Source organism: Euprymna scolopes, chromosome 29 (assembly GCF_053919585.1).
Source record: "Euprymna scolopes isolate OS-2025 chromosome 29, ASM5391958v1, whole genome shotgun sequence".
NCBI lineage: Eukaryota > Metazoa > Mollusca > Cephalopoda > Sepiida > Sepiolidae > Euprymna > Euprymna scolopes.
Window position 1 is genome coordinate 95763878 of NC_136510.1, and position 22950 is coordinate 95786827.

The window sequence follows — 22950 nt, forward strand, 5'->3', positions numbered from 1 at the left end:
ACAAACTCCTGACAAGCAGCCCCTTTGGGTAAGACACTCTATCAAAACCCCCAATACTAATGATTACTACAATACTATCTCATTGATTACTGTACACGCAATAACCCTTATCCCTGAGTGGCCTTCGGGCCTTGATAAGTGGTGACCCCCCCCCCTCCCATGTAAAAAAAAAAAAAAAAAAAAAAAAGCCCGCAAGCTGGGGCCTCACCATCGGATAAAGTTTAAGGTCATATCCGGAGCCGTATTATTTGGACTCACCGGACTACTGCTCTCATCTTGAGTGTCATTTTCACAACGTTTCGGTGTAACCTCCAACTTTCTTCAGGTGTATCTTGTCGAACTCGGGAATTTCGACGGAATTTCCGCGAGGACCCGTCGTGCAGTGGTTAGAGTACTTGGAAAAATTAATTGTAAAAGTGATATTCACCTGAAGGTTGGAGGTTCAATTCTCACTGTCGGCGACCGAAAAATACAATTGTAAATTAGTTAGGACCTCTATCCAGTCATGGCTGACAGAACAAGAGCATGCTACCCCCGTGAAATAAATAAAAGGTTCTGCTTAAAATTCCGTTCAAATTCCTGAGTTCGACAGAAACATTCCCGAATTCGACAAGATACACCTGAAGAAGGTCGGAGGTTATATCGACCGAAACGTTGTGAAAATAACACTCAAGATAAGAACAACAGTCCGATAAATCCAAATAATACGAATAAATAATCCTCATTTCAAAAATTTAGAACCCTTTTGTGATTGTTCATGAAAAGAAATAAAGAGAAGAAAAGAAAGAAGGTAGGCACCTTTGAGATTGTGTTTGCGAAAGAATGAAAGAGAGAAGAAAAGAGAAACTTTTTAGATTATTCATGAAAGAAACAAGAAGGAAAAAGAGTAAACGAAGAAACTTGAAAGCTTTTGAGATTTATGAAAGGAAAGAAAGGAGGAAAGAGAAGAAAAGCAAGAAACCTTTGAGCTGGTGTTCGGGGAAAGAAGAAGGAAATAAAAATAAAAGGAAAGAGAAATTGAAAGGTTATTATGGAGAACAAAATCTGATTGTTGTTGATTAGATGCCGAGAGTTTGGATATACGCTGCTGGTCAGTTGGCAATCTGTCTTGCTGGTCAATTATCTTCTGGACCGGCCCGTTTCCTTCCTGTACGTCCTCGCGACTTGGCAACTTGCTGCTCGATCCTGATTGACTGCAAACGTTTGTCATTTGATTCCAAATCTCTTTAAAACACACACACAATACACATACATTGAAATAGATAAGTGTCCAGGCACAAAGCGCATATTACACTCATGCCATATATATATATATATATATATATATATATATATATATATATATATATATATATATATTATGTATGGATTTTTAATATTTACTTCAACAGTGTTCAATACATGACTAGTGCTAGATAATAAAGTAGGAAATATATATTTATGGCAATTAAGCTACATAGAGGCATTCACATTTCATCCCTGTAGGGAATTGTCAGACTAAATAATGGTTTCCTATGGGGATGAAACGCGGATGTCTCTGTGTATGAAAAGTGTCATAAACATATTTTCACGCTTATGTGTGTGTGTGTATATATATATATATATATATATATGAGAGAGAGATAATTATTTCATATATCCACATAAAATTTTCTAAGGATATATATTTTATGAATTGATTTTCAGTATTCACTTCACCAGTACATGAGTAGAGCTAGGTTGTAAGTTATGGAAATTAAGCTATACAGAATTTTTGGTGTTTCATCCTCCTGAGTACTCGTCAAGATAATGCATTGAATTGATGTAAGAAAACATATATAAGCACACCCAGATTAAAAAAGGGTCACATTCTAATACACAAAAAAAGAATAATTCACTCCTCTTTAAAAATAAACAAAGAGAGAGGTGAATTACAAGCTAACTGCACCTTTGTCTGAGAAAAGCACGACCATTGGCTGTTGAAAACGGGAACGGAAATATCAAAGAATCTGATTGGATAACTAGCAAAGTTAATATATATATATATATATAATTATTATTATAATATAATAAAATGTCGATTTTTTTTTACCGTGAAATATCAGTCACTATAGAACGGTAACACTAAGCAATCAGCCAACGTCTTCAATCAAATCATCCTTATACCACATTTATCATATTTAATCCGTACTTTCTTACTCTCCCAAATAAACCTGTCAAAGAAAAGTTAGTATCAGCTTTCTACTCAAACTGACACCAGAAACACTGTGTGCTCATTTTCTAACAGTTCAAAAGCACACTAACACCGATTTTTATCCAGGATAATTACCAAACGCATAAAAATATTCACTCGACAAAACAATAACTGTTCAATACGACTACAGATTTCGACGCCATTAAACTTTTCCACTTTAAACTTAATTCTTATTTCATCACGAACACTCACTACCGAAAAACTTTACACTTTAGCTCGAAATGAAGAAATATTAAAATAAATTTCATCTATTCTAAACCGGCATTATAGGCTATGGGCCAGAGGCTAAAAAAGGGCTTAGTTTTTGAGTTGGTGGACATTTTATTCATATGAGAAAATTTCAAGTGTTTTGAGGAGTATATTTCGTGCTGATTTCCAGCTTCAAGTAGAATATCAGAATCTTCAAATCGCCTTCCAATAACACTGAGAAATGACATGCAGGTGTGGAACTCACTAGGTCTGACAACTTTTCTTTGTATATACGTGGGATCATTATCATAAAATGCAAGATCAAATGTCAATACAATGCATTCAGTTTCAAGTTCATCAGCAATTGCAAGACTTTTCAAAAATACTGCATTCACAGTACTTAGTTGAGTTGGTTACCATTGCTCACAGGCAAATATCCAATATTGTACTTTGGTGGTATTTCGTCTTGTAATAAAAGAATATTGAAACCTGTTCAGCCTGGAATCGGAGTAGTGTTTTAGTTGTCACTCTCACGGTAAATATTGATCATGGTCATAGCCAATAATTTTTTCCCATATAGGTTGTACGTCGACGGAATGACATGAAAATCAGGGCTGGCCCATCGTCTATTAGCAGTGACAATGCTTGAATACTTGGATCAAACACAGCCATTTTAAAGTAGGTTGAAATGAATAAAATTTGCCCTCACCGATCGATGAGATAAATAAATAAATAGGTTTATAATTCACTGAGTCGGTTATTGATTCTGAAGGTTGACGGTTAAATTTTCATGCGGGCGACCGAGAAATTCAATTGCAAATTGCTTAGGACCTCTTCCCAGTCATGGCTGATGGAATATAAGCATTCTACCTTCTTGAAGTAAATAAAGGGTTCCGTTCGAAGTTCCATCCAAATTCCCGAGTTTGACAAGATACATCTGAAGAAGGCTCAAGGTTACATTAACCGAAACGTGAAAATCCCACTCAAGATGAGAACAGTAGTCCGATGAATCCAAATAATATGAATATTATCCTGCCTTGATAGAGTTCAAAATAGACTTCGTAGCCTGTGGGGGATGCCCTTTTCTCTTCCTTGCAACCTCTTTCTCGTAGAAGAGATGTTGCGAGTTTGCCTCTGCTTTATCGTTATTTTCATGGCATGTGCTCGGCTGAGCTCCAATCTATGGTCCCCCCCTCGCCAGACTTTCACAAGAAACACCTGTCTAACAGAAAACACTGTCACTAATTCCCCCCCCACACTCTGTATCTGTGCCTAAACCTAAACGTAGATTCCATGAACAAAGCTTCTTTCTTATAACTGCACGCCTGTGGAATTATCTTCCGTTTTCCTGCTTTCCAGCTGACTACAATATGGTTGTCTTCAAGTCTAATGTTAACAAATTTACCGAATTTCCATTACTAACGATTACTATATTGTCCAATTTCTGCTGTACACTCTTTAACCTTTACCCTCGAGTGGCCTCTTGTCCTTGATAAGTGGTGATTCCTATGTAAAAAAAAAAATATGATGGTGCTAATGTGATGTTGTGGGCATAACGTGAGGAAGGATGTAAATCTTGTATCTATTTATGGGTTTCTATCATCGTCTAGTGTTTGCAAGTGTATGAAAGATTAAATTTGATTTATTTTCGTTTATTGGAAAAAATCAACTTTGGCTCCGGAATTGGCTTTATAAATGTTTTATAATGTTTTAAACTGTAGAAATGTTGATCTATTATAACTAAAACACGAATCTACACTTGCAATAGATATTAACACAATCTCTATTTAACAGCAAGAGAAATTATTGTCGTCTGTCGTCAGAATTTGTCATTACTGATGAGCAATGAGAAAAAGGAAAAAAAAAATTCTATAATTCACTGAAGATGAACGGGTATCGTCTGGATTTCTGATTTACTTTTTATTTATTGAAAAAAAAAAATCTTTGGTACCGAAATTGGTTGTACAATTAGTAATAATTATGTTTTCCCCTTTAAGACATCGGTTCTTTGTTTTTTGTTTTTTTTGTTTTGTTTTTTTTACAAAGGCATCACCACATTATCAAGGCCCAGAGGCCACTCAAGGATAAGGGTTAAAGAGTGTACAGTAGAAATTGGTCAATATAGTAATCATTAGTAATGAAAATTTGGTAAATTTAATAACTTATATGGAACGGCTCATCAAGAACTTATTTACTTTAGACTTGAACACAACCATATTGTAGTCAGCCGGAAAGCAGGAAAACGGAAGACAATTCCACAGGCGTGCAGTTCTAAGAAAGAAGCTTTGTTCATGGAATCTACGTTTAGGTTTAGGCACAGATAAAGAGTGGGGGAAATTATTGATAGTGTTTACAGCTAGACGAGTGTTTCTTGTGAAAGTTTGGCGAGGGGGGACCATAGATTGAAGCTCAGTTGAACACTTTCCATGAAAATAACGATACATCAGAGACAAACTCGCAACATCTCTTCTGTGAGATAGAGGTTGCAAGGAGGAGAAAAGGACATCTCCTACGAGGCTACGAAGTCTATTTTGAACTCTATCAAGGCAGGACAAGTCCTTTCTAGCAGCTCCTGCCCAGATGTGGCAACAGTATTCCATCCTTGGACGTACCTGGCTCTTATATAGATAGAGAATAGCATCAGCAGTGAGATATCTACTGGATCGATAGAAAGATCCCACCATTTTTCCAGCGGCCTTGGCAATTCATCGGACCACTATTCTCATCTTGAGTGTGATTTTCACAACGTTTCGGTCGATGTAACCTTCGACCTTTTAAGGTGTATCTTATCGAACTCAGGAATTTGAACGGAATTTCGAGGGGAACCTTTTATTTACGTCCCGTGGGTAGCGTGCTCTTGTTCCGTCAACCGAGTTCGACATGATATACCTGAAGAAGGTCGGAGGTTATATCGACCGAAACGTTGTGAAAATCACACTCAAGATGAGAACAGAGGTCCGATGAATAATAATACAAATACAGTCTATTACGATCGTTGCCGATTAAAAAAAATATTATGGTTAACTATATTTTACCTTTTATCTTTTTTTACTCTCTTATAATAAAACTATATATATATATATATATATACGTAAACTTTCTGTATCAATTGATTTTTCGTTTTTAATCGCATAGAAATATCAAACAATTTGACAAAATAAACATAATGATTTGAAAAAGATACGCGACTAAAAAACACAAAATCAATTAAGAATGTTTACTTATTTTTATATATTTTTATTATAAGCGTGGTAAAAAGTAAACGTGAAATAAAGTTAACTATAAACATATGTTTTGTTTTTTTTAAATCGCCGACGATCGTAATAAACTGTGCAGGTTTACATAAAGTATATGTAAATAAAGTACGTTAAAAAAAAATGTAACAATATTAAAAAAAAAACAACAACGTAACTATGTTATAAAAATATATATTAGCAAAAATATTTTGGCCAAAAGTAATCAGTTTTGAAGACTAACGGAAGTATTGTATCCTTTTTTTGCTTCCATAACTCAATTAACAGACCAGCCGCAATGTTTGAAACTTGGGGTCTGGTTTTCTGCACCATTACCATAATTGTTAAGCAAACAAAACTATCAAGCAGTATACGGTTAAGTGGAGTAATTAATATAAGAAATAAAAAGTGAGGATTCAAAGTTAAATTAAACTTTATTATATCATCAGATCAAAAAGATTGTTGGCGTTTTGAAGCTAAATGCTTCTCATCAAAAGAGAATATATATATATATATATATATATATATATATATATATATAAATGAAACAAAGGGATGTAGTGTTTACCTGATGTAGGCAATAGTAAACTTCAAACTAATATAAATAACAGTATTTATATATAGAAAATGTAATCCCAACCGAATTAAAAAAGCTCAATGCGCAATAGAGAGTAGAGCTTATTATTTTTTTATTTATTTATTCCCCCCCCCCCACGCTTGAAATCACTTTTTCTTTTTAAGCCGAGGATGAAGGTTCTCATTTTGGATTTCTCTCTTCTTACTATTAGGTCCCATTTGACTAGGGACAGACTTCTCTTTGGACTACTGCACTGCCCCAAAAAAAACAAAAAACAATTTTCATTATTTCAGGTGTTTTGTAAATTTTCCCTACGGATTTTTGAAAACTTTCCAATCGGATTATATGCATTGTCACGCTGGGCTTATTTTGGAATACATTCTATCTAAAGAACTATTTTGCATTTTGGATCAACTTGAGAGGAGTTTCATTCAAGCTGAAATATTATGCGCGGTTTGTTTTTATATTAGTTTTTTACATACCCAATATTTTTTCATTTTTTTATTTGGCAATTTATAACTACAATAAATTGCGGTTTCACTTAATGCCTTAACTAGCAAATTCTAGCATTGCTACAAATATAATTTGCTGATTTCTTTATGTCCTCTGATGAAAAGAATAATAAAAATAGCATTCTTTGAAACTCCGCGGAATAAAGACTTTGTAAATTGTTTTTTGGAGTATTCAGTCGAACAATAAATTTTGATTGTAAAGTTCAACTTACAGTTTTAATTTTCTTTCCCTTATATAATATTATTTACATTAAATTTCATGTTAAAATATTTATCTTCTTGGTCACCATTGTATGAACAGATTTCAAATGTCCAATCAGAAAAGCGATCAAATCTTGTAGCTGGGCCAAATTTATTAAAGATTCAATCATCCATTTTCTTGCATGGACATAAATAAAGAGCACTGACCCCTTATTTTATGTCCAAGCTATGTTAACGTGAGAGAATCTGGCATGATTACCGGACATATTTATTGCCACTTGGTGCCTGTCACCATCCTCCATGTCACGGACGGGAAATTGCGCGTGCCAACTGGGTAATTTCCTTGTATTCATTATTTTCCTGCTGTGAATAGTGTATCGAATGTTCCAATAATACTTGACTGGAGCGAATCGTTTATAAAGGCACTACAGATATGAGATAAGGTATGGAAAGTAAGGAGCTAGGTTCTTTGCTTTGCTTAAGTAAGTAAGTCTGGCACAGCACCTCTACTTTTGAGTACTTTTTTGATAATTGAATGATAGAATGTTTTCTATAGTCAAAACTCATCTCACAAAACTTCCAACAATCAATATCTATAACAAAAACAACAATAAAGATGTGATTAGAAGTTCAAATAACTTTCATAATGATAATAATGAAAACCCCACAAATGAAACTCAAACATTCAACTTCATAATGAAATAAAAAAAAAAATATTTATGAAATATATTTCAAGTGTGGCCATATAATCTGCCAAAAACTTACCTTTTTAATTCTTTAACCAAATCCCACAAGTCATAGTACTTACTGATTCATTCCGTCATTAAATCTCATGGCAAATTGAACCCCCATTTTCTTACCACTAGGAAAAATTTGCAAAAAGTTTAGATGCAACATGTTTCTATCAACTCTTACTACTTACATGCCAAATTATGTAGAAAAGATATTGACATAAATATTACTGATTTACAAGTCACTTTAATAAAATCAACATATCTAGATGTTTCACTGTAGTTCTATTTCTTGTAATAATCTCAAGTAGTTCTCCATATTTGTTTTTTCATTCACGGTCTGATCCGAACTAATATTCCAATGATTATTCTATTAAAGGCTAGTCTCATTTTAATTGTTTACTTATGTGATGAGACGGTGTGTGCTGATGTGAGTATTGATGTTTTCAACTCTAGTGGAATTTCCACGGATACTGCTAGAAAAGCAGGAAATTCGATGGTTGCAAATTTTATTGTTTAAATTTTATTTTATTTATTCTCTGCTTCGGTTTTGATTTCCTCAGTATGGAACAGGCAGAAGAAAACAACGTTAAAACTTTAAAAAAGCAGTCGATTATTTGAGGGTCCTTGCAAAAGTAAAGCCTTCATTTTTTTTAACTCCAAAAGTTAAAGAGCTACAAGAAATGATATGAGAATGGTACGATGGATGTGTAAAATGGGTCTTAGGTAGAGTCTAAAGTAGAGGCTTGGTTCTGATAATCTCAATAGAAGATTAAATCTGGACAGTATAGAGGGATATGTGAAGAAGAAGAGACTTCAGTAGTATGGTCATGTTGAAAGAATGGCTGAGAATTCTTGGGTTAGTGGATGTAGAACAGTTAAGGTAGCACGTTCAGTTCACAGGTTAAGGTCAAGGAAAACACGGAAAAGATGATAGAAATAGACCTGAGGGATAAATTATGACATGGCTAGAGATAGATCTCCATCTGATAGTGAGTTAAAAAAGTTAATATATAAGTGTGATTGGGATAGCAACTTATTTTTACTGATAAATTCAGAATCCTTTAGAAAAAAAACCCAACAAAATGTTGTTTTTATGGTAATATACACACAGTTCACCCATCAGAACGACAAAAGTCATCTGGCTATTCTAAGGATGAGGAATGACACCCGTTGGAAAGGTTGTTTAAAGTGAAGCTGATTTGTCAAACATCCAACCTAACTCTCTTGTTGCAACTGACCTGATCCAGTGGCAGGACAGGATCAAGACAGCTGGAGGCCAGATGGGATGTAGAAACTGCTGAAAGTGTCCACGTCCTCTTACATAGAGCGCCAAGTGATTACTCATCTGATACTGACCCAGCTCAACGTTGCTTAACTTCAGTGATCTAATGAGAACAGATGTGCCATATATATTGATGGTAGTATAGAAACAATATGATGGTGTGACGTTTCGGAATTTTTGAGATGAGGATTATTTATTTGTATTATTTGGATTCATCGGACTACTGTTCTCATCTTGACTGTGATTTTCGCAACGTTTCGGTCGATGTAACCTCTGACCTTCTTCAGGTGTATCTCGGAAATGTTTCTGTCACTATGGAGCTCATATTAGTGATGTTCTCGACTTATGACCAAATGAAGTAGTTTAACGGGTTAGTCGGGGAGGAGGGTGCCAGTGAGAGAAGGGTATAAAGTTATAGCACTCCTTGTGAAGCCTAGCCTGGGTCTCTTTGGACTTGTGGACTGGCTCTGAGTCCGCTGCCACACCCAAGGTCAGGAATTTAGATGGAATTTCGAAGGCAATGACCCATGGTGCAGTGGTTAGAGTACTTGGAAAAATCGATTGTCAAAGTGATATTCTCCTGAAGGTTGAAGGTTCAATCTTCAGTGTGGGCAACCAAAAACTTTAATTGCAAATTACTTTAGGAGCTCTATCCAGTCATGGCTGATAGAACAAAAGCATTCTATTCTCATGAAGTAAATAAATAAATTCCGTTCGAAATTTCATCCAAATTCCCGAATTTGACAAGATACATCTGAAGAAAGTTCAAGATTACATCAACCGAAACATTGTGAAGATGAGGACAGTAGTCCAATGAATCCAAATAATATGAATATGATGTTGCTAATATGATGTTGCTAATATGATGTTGCTAATGTGATGTTGCTAATGTGATGTTGCTAAATGTGATGGTGCTAATGTGATGGTGCTAAATGTGATGTTGCTAATGTGATGTTGCTAAATGTGATGTTGCTAATGTGATGTTGTGCGTATAACGTGAGGAAGGATGTAAATCCTGTATCTATTCATGAGTTTCTATTATTATCTAGTATTTGCAAGTGTATATACGTGTGATCGTTTAATCTAGAGTTCGTTGTGTGTATGACGGAACAATAATATACATAAAATACCTTAACAACATAAAGAACGAATAACAGTCTGGTCCATCTTGGGTCTTGTCTTGACAGAAAGCTGTAATGAAAATTCTCCCCAAGAACGACCAAGCCTCGGGTCTTATTTTCATAAACTTTTTATTCCAGAATGTTTTTCCCCCTCTTGGAAAGTTGCAAACTGACTCTGACTATTGCTATTTCTAACATCCTCTACTCGGAGCCATCATAATCTGCCGACCATCTCCTTTTCTGTCTTGAATCCGATCGACTGTTTTTTCTAACTCATTTCCATGTATCTCAAAAAGACCACCGCCCCCTCTAAATGACGTCATTAGTATACGTTACTAAGATAATCACCTGATGTTTTTACATGTCATTATTCTAAGTTATCAACTAAATTGTTATGATAACATTTTAAAGTTGGCATTCCTAAATTAATGTAAAAAAATATTTATTGTAAATATTTTTTTATTTGTCTACATATTTTAATTGACAAAACATTTTGGCTTTAATAATCAAATAATTTTGGTGTTGCCCAGTCAATATCTAACACTAATAATTCCAAATGGTCAGAATAATTTTTCTCTCAGAAATGAAGAACTCTTGAATTCACTCTGGTTTGCCCATGCATAAACTAAGAACCTGGAGCCTTTAATTCTCCTTCTTTGGACTCCCCAAAATCAATAGGTGCAGGTTTGTTGACACGATTATACATCTTTTAAATCCTTATAAGCAGATTGATTTGCTTAAGTGGCAGGCGGCCTCCAATGGTAAGCAAGATTTCGGCCACTCCCAATACAAACCGAAATGTACCGATCAGGATTAAATGGGGATGTTATTGAACTGGAATGGACACTGTCCCCCATTTTATGTTTTCTTTCTTATTTCCATACCTTGGCGCTTTCAGACATTCTGTAATAGACAACAGTAAGTATATATATATATATATATATAGAGAGAGAGAGAGAGATAAAGAGATGGATCGACCATTGATGTCGGTTATGTGAAGGACGCATTCGGTCAATTGCAGACATTGTAAAGAAAGACTGACCATTGGGATGACGTGATGTGCATGCGATATGGACAGAACTCAAGTGTTATACGACAAAGAAAGGGAAGTTGAATACATAGAACACTCCGAATAAGCTTGTTGGATATTTTTGGTTGTGATGTGTGTGTCTATATGAAAGGATAAAGGTGTTGAAGAATGAATGTACGCACACACGTCTATATTATACTAGCTGAACACCCAGCGTTGTCCGATCATACAATATGCTTAAACATGATATTTTAATTTATGCTAATTGCATATGTATTATTATAAAATCAATCCTCTATTGATTATTATATATTACGAGGAATAATTTGGCCGGTGGACTAATTCATAAAAAAATAGAAAAATAATAATTATAATGTCTTCTTTTTTTTTTTTTTTTTTTACATAGGAGTCATCACATATCAAGGCCCAGAGGCCACTCGAGGATAAGGATTAAAGAGTGTACAGTAGTCAATGAGACAATATCGTAGTAATTGTTAGTATTGGAAATTCGGTAAATTGGATTACTTAAAATTAAAAACTTGTTTACGTTGGACTTGAAGACGACCATATTGTAGTCAGCTAGAAAGCAGGCAAACGGAAGAGAGTTCCACAGGCGTGCAGTTCTAAGAAAGAAGCTTTATTCATGGAAAGTCACCTCTGATTAATGTTTGCATTTAAAATATGCAAACGAAGAAATAATTTGTGGCGATGTTAAATAGTAACTTTTCTTTTATCGTAAATAAAACTCATTAATTAGAAAAAATTAAAATAAAATCGTGAGTAAGACCCGGTCTTGAATACGGAATCATTCGATCTGTAGTTTAATGCTATACCTTCAGATGTCAATAATTCTGTTTTATCAGAAATACCAGAAATTTCTCAAAAAGAAAATAACGGTATAATAGCAACCCATTGGAAATTGTACAATGCGAGTTGTTTTGGTTCTTTCTAAATTTTACCTATTACATCGTTATGCATTTTTCTCTTTGATATGATAGAGAGTGGAAAGAGAAACAGAGAATTAGAACAAATATGTTGAGGACATTGCCAAGGCTGCTGCAAAGAAGGTGCGGATCCTCTACTGTATCTTGTATTGTTACAAAGTCACCATTCGCCCATCCATGGAGTATTGTTGCCACATCTGGATTGGTGCATCTACCACTAGTCTCTCACGTAAACAGGGTCCAAAAAAAAAAAAAAATCAATATATCTAATAGGTACCGCAATGTGAACCAACCTCCAACCCCTGTCCCATCAACAAAATGCTTTCAGGGAATGTTTTCTGATGAAATCATTGCACTTGATATGCATATACCTGACAAACCAGTCTAGCTACAAAATGTCAATGTTTTATTGTTGAGGTTTCTATATGTACTCTAATAGTTTCTTCCTTCGGACTATTCGACTTTGGATCCGTCCCTCCTCCTTGTCTCCTGTTTTTCTTGACTGTAATGACATATAGAAGTTTTAATGTAATGTAAACAGACATCTCACTGCTTAACTCCCTAGACAAAATCTCAAATAGTAACCGCTAACATTTTAAGTGACAATATGCCTTGTTTGGGGTAAATAAAAAAAATATATAAATTGCGTGATATTTATTTATTTATTTGCGGACTGTTATCCTCATAGTTGTTTTACCGCATTTCGGCCAACTCATCCTCTGACCTGCTTTGGGCAAAATTTCATCCTTTCATTGTAGAGGTCCTAAGATGCCAGAAAGTGTTCTCTAATAGTTTATTCCTAAACTTTGGCTCGGCCTCTCTCCTCTCTCTCTCTATTGTTTTTCCTAACTATAATAACATGCAGAAGTTTTAATGCAATGTGAATAGACATCTCGCTGCTCAACTCCCCGCAGTCCCCCGTTAGACACGATCCCAAATAGTAACCTCCCACGGTTTAAGTGAGAATATACCTTGCTTGGGGTAAAAAAATAAATAAATTGCGTCATATTTATTTATTTACGGAGTGTTATCCTTATCTTCATAGTTGTTTTACCACATTTCGGTCAACTCATCCTCTGGGATTCTTCAGGTGATTAACCGTGATGGGATAGAAATGCTAAGTCTCTTCACAGTATCCTCAGCAATTACTGCCTTCCATAGTTGTTGTTGTCTGTCTCGCCACGTTTTGGCCAACTAATCCTTTGGTCTGCTTTGGGCAGGATTGCAACAACTATCTTCAGACAATGCTCACTAGGAACTGTAGAGATTCAACACCTTTATCCACTGCGCCATGGGATTCAGCGTTCCTATGCCATCACGGTTAATCACCTGAAGGAGGCCAGAAAATGAGTTTGCCGAAACATGGTGAAACAACAACAACTATGAGGATAAGAGTCCGCAAATAAATCAATAAATACACAAATGACTCACCTCAAAGGATTCCAATAAAAAAATAGATATAATATATAAGTTGCGTCATATTGATCCTTTGTTTAATACTAAACTGCAATAAAATGTTTTGTCAATTATCATCCATTTTGGAGATTTTTTTTTATGCTGAGCTACAATGAAATAATTGCCTTATCCGTTGCGGCCTTCAATCAAGACAATTATAATTATAGTATAATTAATAAAAAGTGTATTAACAGAAGTATGTTACGACAGCATGCATCATGATTCTGGGACCATAACTGCCATGTTAATTGCAGTATTTACTTCCTTCCAACAGCAAGAAAATGTGACACAAGACCAGGAAAGTGCAGAATGTCAAACCAGCGTCCTTAAAGAAAGACCGCTCTTGGCTTTTTTGCTTGGTTAGCTCTGTCGACATTTCCCAGGCAGGGCACTTCAGACAGTAAGCAATAAATTTACTCCACTTGGCCTGTGGGGGTGGACCTTCTAGGACTACCCTGAATGATACTTCAACCTACTAAATAAAAGACCACCAAAATTTCTACCAAACTGATTGTTAGGATCAGAACTTCAACCGACATGCCATTATGATTGTCAAGTCAGCATCCTTAAAGGAGGAGCACTCTGGCCTTTTTGCCTGTCAAGCCCCATCTGTCAGGGTATTTCAGGCAGTACCAGTTTACAAGAATTCTGGTGAAAAAACTGACCCATTAAATTATCGCCCCATTAGCCTCCTCTCTCTTTTTGCCTAAATATTTGAGTCCGTAATTAATCAAGCTCTAGGCCACCACCTTACAGTTGCTAAACTTCTGCCCAACCATCAATATAGATTTAGGCAAGCCCGTTCTACTGTAGATATTCTAACTGTAATCTCTCAATGTATATACGATGCACTGGATAAGGTAGGGAAGAGGAGTGCAGTAGCCCTAGATAAATCTAAGACTTTTGACAGGGCATGACACGATGGCCTTCTCAAGAAAATCAGATCATATGGTATTACTGGACGAATACTCAACGTAATTAAATCCTTCTAAAATAAGAGAAGAATCAAGGTTGTCTTCGATGGTCGTATGTCTAAACAATATGATATAAATGCGAGTGTACCTCAGGGGTTGATCCTTGAACCTTTATTATTTCTGATATTCCTAAATGACTTCCCTGATAACATAGTCTCGGAGATGGGTATATTTGCTGACGACACCATGCTTTATAACAGACATGAGGGGAAAACGAATGAACACATATCTAAGGCAATGGTGGAAACCCTAGAGGAAGACCTCCAGTGTGTAGTGGAATGGTGTCAAAAATGGATGGTAATGTTCAATGCTGCCAAGACTAAGCTCATTTCTTTTAATAATTCCAAGAATCTTTCTCAACCACCAACAGCTATGGCTAATAATACATTACCTGAAAGTAGTTTATTTAAACTCCTCGGCTTAACGTTCACAGGGAACATGAATTGGAACAGATACATTGAGAGCATTGCTAAGGCTGCTGCAAAGAAGGTGGGCTCTCTCTACTCTGCTAGAAAGTTACTCACGCCTGAAAGTATCCTGTACTTCTACAAGGACACCATTGACCCATGTATGGAGTATTGTTGTCACATTTGGGCTAGTGCATCTGCTAGTCTCTCACACCTAGACAGGTTTCAAAAGAAAGTTGCCAACCTGATTGGTCCTGGACTGTCATTTAAGCTTCAACCTCTGTCTCATCGACGAAATCTTGCATCTCTCTGCCTGTTTTACAAGTATTTTAATGGTGGATGCTTCAACTAACTACAAGCCCTTGTACCTCCCGACGTAAATATGCCAACAAACCCTACAAACAGCAAAATCCCACCCCTACACAGTAGAGATCCCTAGATGTAAGAAAACCTTCTACTCTAATAGTTTCTTCCCCAGAACTGCTACACTTTAGAATTCCCTTCCGGGTTACTGCTTCCTCAACTGTACTGAATTGCAGAAGTTCAAGTGTAATGTAAACAAACATCTTGTTGCTCAACCCCCTACATAGTAATCCATACAAATTATGTTCCAGATAGTAGCCCCCTACATCAAAGTGGCACTGTGCCTTGTTTGGGGTGAAAATGTAAAAAAAAAAAAAAAAATGCAATAAACTTACTCCACCTGAAAGACGAGAGGGAAGGCCTAGGGGAGAGACCTCTATAGACCACCATAAACAATGCTTTGACCCACTAAATAAAAGACCCCCAAAATAACCCAACTTCTGCCGAATTGATTGTTGGGATTGAAACCTCAATCAGCATGTGCTTGTGATCTAGATCTAAAAAAAACTGAATGGCACAAATCGCAGTATTCACTTTCTTTCCCACTGGCGCAAAGTCAAGAAGTTGGGGAATATTAAGCTAGCAGCCCTAAAAGAGGAGCACTTTGGTCTATTAAAAATTGCTTGAATAGATCTATCGGCATTCCCTAGGAAGTGATCTCTGGCAATAAGCTATGAACTTACTTTACTCGAAAGAGGCAATATTTTTGCTATAATGAAATTACAGAAAATTGGAAGGTTTTATTTATAAATAGGGGTGATAAGAACTGGCCAATTAGATGGAACCACACTGTTCTGCTACAAACCAATAAGAAACTAGAATCACCCCATAAAATATACAGAATCTCTTTAGAATGTCTGCACATAAAGTTTTTTCTCCACATAGAAAGGAACTTTTTACAATTCCAGACTTCTACGGATTGATCATCTATTCTTCATTTTCCAGATTTTCTCTAGACTGATACTGCCATTTTGTTTGGAACAACATTTCTCTTCTCTTCTAAAACTAAAATGGCTGGACCTCCTAGGACTACCAGAACGATGCCTCAGCCTGCCAGATAAAAGGCCACCGAAATGACCCAGACTGATTGAGATTTGGAATCTCGACTCGATGTAAAATGAATGGCAAATGTTGACATGTAACTTTATTTATTGTCTCTGGATGAGTCCATTATTCTTGAATAGGGTAGATCAGATTGCTCCATGAGATCTGTTGAGCGGCATATCAAATCTTTCTGCATTATAAAATGTTGAAGTACAAAAAAAAACAAAAAAAAACAATTCTAATTTCCGTTTTTTGATTCTTCACTCGTTGATATTTGAACTCTTCTGGCTTTTTTTTCTATCCAACTGCGAAGTACAGTCGACAGCTGATATTTTTGTCCTTAACAGGTTCAGGGAAGGCAAAGACGATAGATGACAGTCGCTTTGGATGAAGTATTCAGCACACAATAGGCATTTGAAAAGATTTCCGTTCTTCAACTCCGCTGCAGCCATTCACAGTTGATAGAGTGGTTTTTAGAACTTAACAATTTAGAAGTCGCTATGAATGGTGTGTCTCAAGGAGATGAAAACGAGAAAGGAAAAATGTTTCTGTACTTTTGAGATGAGGATTTGTATCTTGAATTATTGTGCTCAACTTGAGTGTTATTCGCAGAACATTTTACTCGATGTAACCTCTGACCTACTTATTGAATTTGTGAATCTGCACAGACTTTCAATTGGAGCCCTTTAATTCACAATAAGGGAGGAGATAGTATGATCTCAGTCATGACCGAGTAGAAGTCTTAAGTAATTCACAATTATATTCCTAGCATCGCCCGCACTGGAGATTGAACCTTCAACCTCCAGAAGAGTGGCACTTACGACTAAATTTCATCCATTACGCCACTTGATCTTGTCTGAACTTTGGGAACCTTGAATCTATTCTTGTATTTAGATGTACAATCTTACTACTGATTACTATATATATAAATATATATATACTAGTAAAAGTACCCGTCGTTGACTGGGTTCAAAAACAGCCTACAGAAAATGGACTTTGATTTATGAAAGTATGATAGGTTATGGAAAGAAAGGGTTGTAAATTTGGGTTGAGTTTGGGGGTATCAAAACCAAACCAAAATATGATGAAAGTAAAAATAAAATAGATAAACGCCATAATTTATTATACCATACCTGTTCACGCTGAAACACTTATCACAATATTCTGTGGATCTATATTAAAAAAACCTTGTTAAACTTTGTGACATATTTCCATTCTATGGAGGTCAGGTGCGAACGAACACCCCATAATTTTATTATACCATATTTCTTCAAACTGAAACATAATTATCAAAGTATACTTACGCAGATAGATATAAAAAGTCTTTATTAAAGTCTGTACCTATTTCCATTCTATGGAGGCCAGGTGCGAAAGTAGACCCCACAATTTTATTATATCATCCCTATTTAAGTTAAAGCATACTTATCAAAGTATTCTTATGTACATCTATATCAAAAACACTTGTAAACGTTTTCAGACCCCACAATTTTAATGAACCACCGTTCTGCCAGATCAAACATACCCATTCCTGTGTCTCGATACATCTATCATTATATGTAATCAGTTTTTTAAAATAGTCAACCATATAGGAGCCTATTCGTGACCAGACACACACATACACATACAGACATTCAGCTTTATATTATAGATATATATATATTACGGCATAATCGCGTTGACACACCGGTTCTCATCAGATCACCGAAGTTAAGCAATGTTGAGCCTGGTTAGTACCAGATGGGTGATCATTTGGGAATTCTAGGCGCTGTATGTGCTCTCCGCTTATCTCAGCATTTGTTTCCAGTCATCTTGTACACACTTCACTTGCCACTGGTATTTAACAATGTCAAGTCAGGAGAGGTGTGGTTGGAGATTGTGCACCTCCTGCCACAAAAATTTCACGCACAGACACCCCTTCGTGGGTATCCATAGTCAGTCAAACACTGAAGGAGCCCTTTATATGTATATATATATAATAGCATAATCATGTTGACAGACCGGTTCTTGCCAGATCACCGAAGTTAAGCAACATTGAGCCTGGCCAGTACCAGATGGGTGACCATTTGGGAAGTCTAGGCACTGTATGTACCACGACGAGTCATAGAAATTTCCAAGTTCGTATTGTGGGGGCGCATTAATTCACTGGGAGAGATGCACCCCTAGTCTTCGTTAAGACATGTATCTAGGAGAAGGAAATTCTGATATAAGAACCTGCAGTCTACTGCATACTCTGTCCTGTGGCAGTCGTCTGCACCGACAAAGGTTAGCAGTCATATGAAGTGTGAATGGTTCTACACAAAGCCTTCACCACTATAAACAAATCAGCTGTGTGGATTTCTGAACAACTTGTTGTGGTGAAAGCTCATACGTTGAAATAGATGGGTGAGTCCATCATATATATATATATATATATATATATATATATATATATATATATAAATACTAGCAAGGGGGCGCCCGGTTTTGCCTGGTTGTAAAATATGCTTAAATATGATGTTTTAATTTGCCTAGATTTCGTATATATTATTATAAAGTCATGATTTCAAACGTTAAAAAAAAAAAAGTATTTGGTGCCATCAGCTAGAATCGAAACCAACAGCGAAACTGTAGCATTTAAGGCTGGTGATGTTACCACTGTACCAACATGACATGAATATGAACTGATTAAAATATAAATGTACAAAATGTATAAAGATATTTTCCATTTTTACCCTTTTTGACCCCTTCAAAACTGTTTAACTGGCTAAAGATCCATAAAAGAACAGTCCAAAAAAAATCAATCATTTGAGGCCCCTTTGCACCGCTCTGCGACTTTTTGTTTTGGAAGAGATAGAGTTTGAAAATATGGAGACAGACAGACAGACATAAAATAGTACCTTTTATATATTAGATATAATAAACTCAACATCTGTGTGTCTATACATGAATAGGCTCCTATACAGTTTATTATTATGTTGCCAAGGTCGCTGGAAAGATGGTGTGATCCTTCTACTGCTCCAGAAGATATCTCACTACTGATGCAATTCTCTATCTATATAAAAGCCAAGTACGTCCAAGGATGGAATACTGCTGCCATATCTGGGCAGGAGCTGCTAAAAACAGCCTATCCTGCCTTGACAGAGTACAAAATAGACTTCGTGGCTTAGTGGGGGATGCCCTTTTCTCTACCCTGCAACCTCTCTCCCACAGAAGAGACGTTGTGAACCTATCCTTGTTTTATCGTTATTTCCATGGCAGGTGCTCATCTGAACTCCAATCTCTGGTCCCCCCTCGCCAATCTTTCACGAAAAACACCCGTCTAGCTGAATCCACTGTGAAAAATTTTCCCCACTCTTTATCTGTGCCTAAATCAAAATGTATATTCCATGAACAAAGCTTCTTTTTTAGAACTGCACGCCTGTGGAATTCTGCTCCGTCTGCCTGCTTCCCACCTGACTACAACTTGGATGTCTTCAATTCCAATGTTAACAAATTCCTAATGAACCGCCCCCCTTAAGTAAACACTTCATCAAATCTCCACACTAACGTACTGTACTTGCAATAACCCTTATCCCTGAGTGGCTTCCGGGCCTTGATAAGTGGTGATCACTGTGTAAAAAAAAAATAATAATAATAAACTAGCCACATACAATCGTAAAAAAAACTATCAAGGATATGAAATGGGTAGGATAAAGTGGAGCTCTAGGGGGGGGTCACTTTTAACTGGAAATCATGAGGGTCACTTATAATGGGGAACCCTAATTAGTGTTCATACGATTGTGTCAATAAATATTCTCACTACCGCCCCCTCATGTTCATTTGAGCAATTACTCTCCCCCAACCACACAAAGATGATCCAAGCAATGCCGGGTCTGTGTGTGTGTCTGCACATCTATAGTGCGATGTAATAAAGCTCAACATCTGTATGTCTGTCTGTACATCTATAAGACCAAAGGGAATATGGGATACAAAAGGTATCATATGTAGAAAATAAACATTATTTAAGTTATTTATATGTTATAGAAATTAGAGTCCATTTTTTAGGCTCTTTTTTAACCCAGTCAACGGAGGGTACTTCTACTAGTATATATATATATATATATATATATATATATAGGTTCAATCCACGGCTGGGGAAAGGTGTTTGTCTAGCCACACTGATGAATTGTGATACAACGAAACAGTACTGTATGTGGATGACAATTAAAGCCGCCCCCCTCTTTGGGTTGAGCACTTTGTAAATATATTTTCACCCGACGCGTATTTAAAAGCGATTAAGCGAAGCCCACTATTAATTTGTTTGTAAACAAGCTGATGGTTCGAGCACTGTGCGACGGGAGGGTGTGAATTTAATACACACTCTATGAGAAATATTTACGGCACTGATTCGTAGCCGAATGGTGAGAGCTGCCGACTGTCAATGCGACGGTTGTAGGTTCAATCCATGGCTGGGGAAAGGTGTTTGTCTAGCCGCACTGATGAGTTGTGATACAACGAAACAGTACTTTATGTGGATGACAATATATATATATATATATATATAGTCATCCACAGAGAGATTGTTTTCGCTGTATCACAACTCATTCGTGCAGCTAGACTAGCATCCATCTCAAACCAGGAATCGAACCTTTAACGATCTAGTTGAAAGGCGGCAGTTTTACCCACAAGCCATCGAATCAGTGCTTGTAAATCGGATCTTCAGTGTCTTCATGTAAACCTTATTTGTAATTAATGGTTCTCATATTGTATCGAATGCTTTAGAAGAGAGAAGGAACGAAATAAAGAAATATACATGCTCCGACGAATTTACTGCACTTGCAGCCCATCACTATAAATACCGCCAATCAACCTGACAAGCAACAAATTCCCACCACTTCACTGTAGAGGACCCTACATGTCGGAAAACTTTCTACTTTTCTTAAACCGCTTGTCTTTGGAATTTCTTCCCTGCTCCCTATTTCCTTGACTGTGCCAACATGCAGAAAATCAAATGTAATGTGAACAAATATCGCTCTTCACAACTCCATAGAGTGCCTCTATAAATATGACCCTATAATTCATAGTAATCAGATAAGAGTTGATATGCCGTAAAATAAAATAAAAACCTTTGACTGGTTATGAACATACAGAGGGAGGAGCGAGGGAGAGAGAGAGACACAGACAGACAGACAGACAGACAGACAGACAGACAATGAAAACTTTCTTAATGAAAGGTCTTAAGTCCAAAACAAGTGGTCCTGGATATGACCTTAAACTATATCCAGTGGTGAGGCCCCAGCTTGTGGCTTTGGGGAGTGTGGAGTCACCCTTTAATTACCATTGCTCCCAGGTCCACTCTGACCCGGAGTAGTTGTACCTGTTAGGGTCCCAACTATGGGTTAAATAGAAACCGACTTGAAAACAACAAATATATTCTATTTAAAAAATTTTCTTCAAAATCTTTGGATTCGACATTAAATAATCTGAAAAGGGTTGATATGCCGTAAAACAAAAACAACCAACCAACCAAAACAAGTGTTCAATGAGAAAGAGTTCACGCAAGGTCAAAGAAATTAAACATTTGACAAAAAAAAAAAAAAAAAAAAAAATTCGACCATTGTAAAAGTTCGACTTTTTATTAATCATTTTTATCTGAAAACTAAAATACATCTTTTACAAAAATGAGCAGACAAAAAAAAAAAAATTGGTTGGTAGATTTTTATTTATTTATTATTTTTTTTTATCTAACAATGATTTTTTTTTTTTTTTTTCGACTCTACACGTGAAATACAAAGAGTTATCAATACCGCCGTTTCATTCTGTTGGCATGATCGATCACACAGCTTTAAAAAAAAAATATCGATACTAACAATTTCTCCAGTACGAGAGGGCATGTAATCGGACGCTAGTAGCAATTTCCAATTGGATCAGTTTCGCAGCCACAAAAGCTGCTTACTAAGCTTTGCATCGATGACTATCGATGCGCTATCTACTGCATCTGTTTATAGCGAGAATATCTATATATTCATAAAGTTTGACCATTTGTCGCATTGATAGAATCGAGAGCTCAATTCGTAGGCATAATAGAACAGGTTTCTAATATTTTGTTTTTGAACTTTTGAGATAAGGATTGATTAATCGTATCTTTTGGATTCTTCGGACTACTATTCTCATCTTTAGTGTTATTTTCACAACGTTTCGGTTGATGTAATCTCCGACCTTCTTCAGGTGTATTTTGTCAGACTCGGGACTCTTTCTATCAAAGTCAGGAATTTGCACTGAATTTCATACTAGAATTGTCTACAAGGACCCATTATGTAGTGAAATAAGTAGTTGGTAAAACTTCAGTTGTAAAGTTACACTCTTCTGGAGGTTGAAGGTTCAATCCTCAGTGTGGGCGATACTCCAAATATAATTGTGACTTGCTTAGAACTTCTACTCAGTCATGGTTGAGGGAACAAGAACCTGCTACCCCCTCGATGAAATAAAGGGTTTTGTTTGAAATCTCATGCAGATTGGAGAGTCTGACAAAGATTCCCAAGTCGGGGGTTACATCAACGAAAACGTTGTGATAATGACACTCAAGATGAAAGCCGCAGTCCAATGAATTCAAAATAATACATGGTTATTAATATATTGGCATTATTTTAATTGTTCATTTTGAATGTTATTTTTACAACGTTTTGGCCGATG

General features: G+C 36.2%; 1 protein-coding gene and 1 pseudogene across 2 annotated transcripts in view; both read left to right on the forward strand.

The window, feature by feature from the left end:
* Window positions 1–22950, forward strand: part of LOC145252784 (crystallin J1A-like) — a 624153-nt gene that overhangs the window by 307338 nt on the left and 293865 nt on the right. The window lies entirely within an intron of this gene.
* LOC145253149 (5S ribosomal RNA) lies at window positions 17957–18073 on the forward strand (annotated as a pseudogene).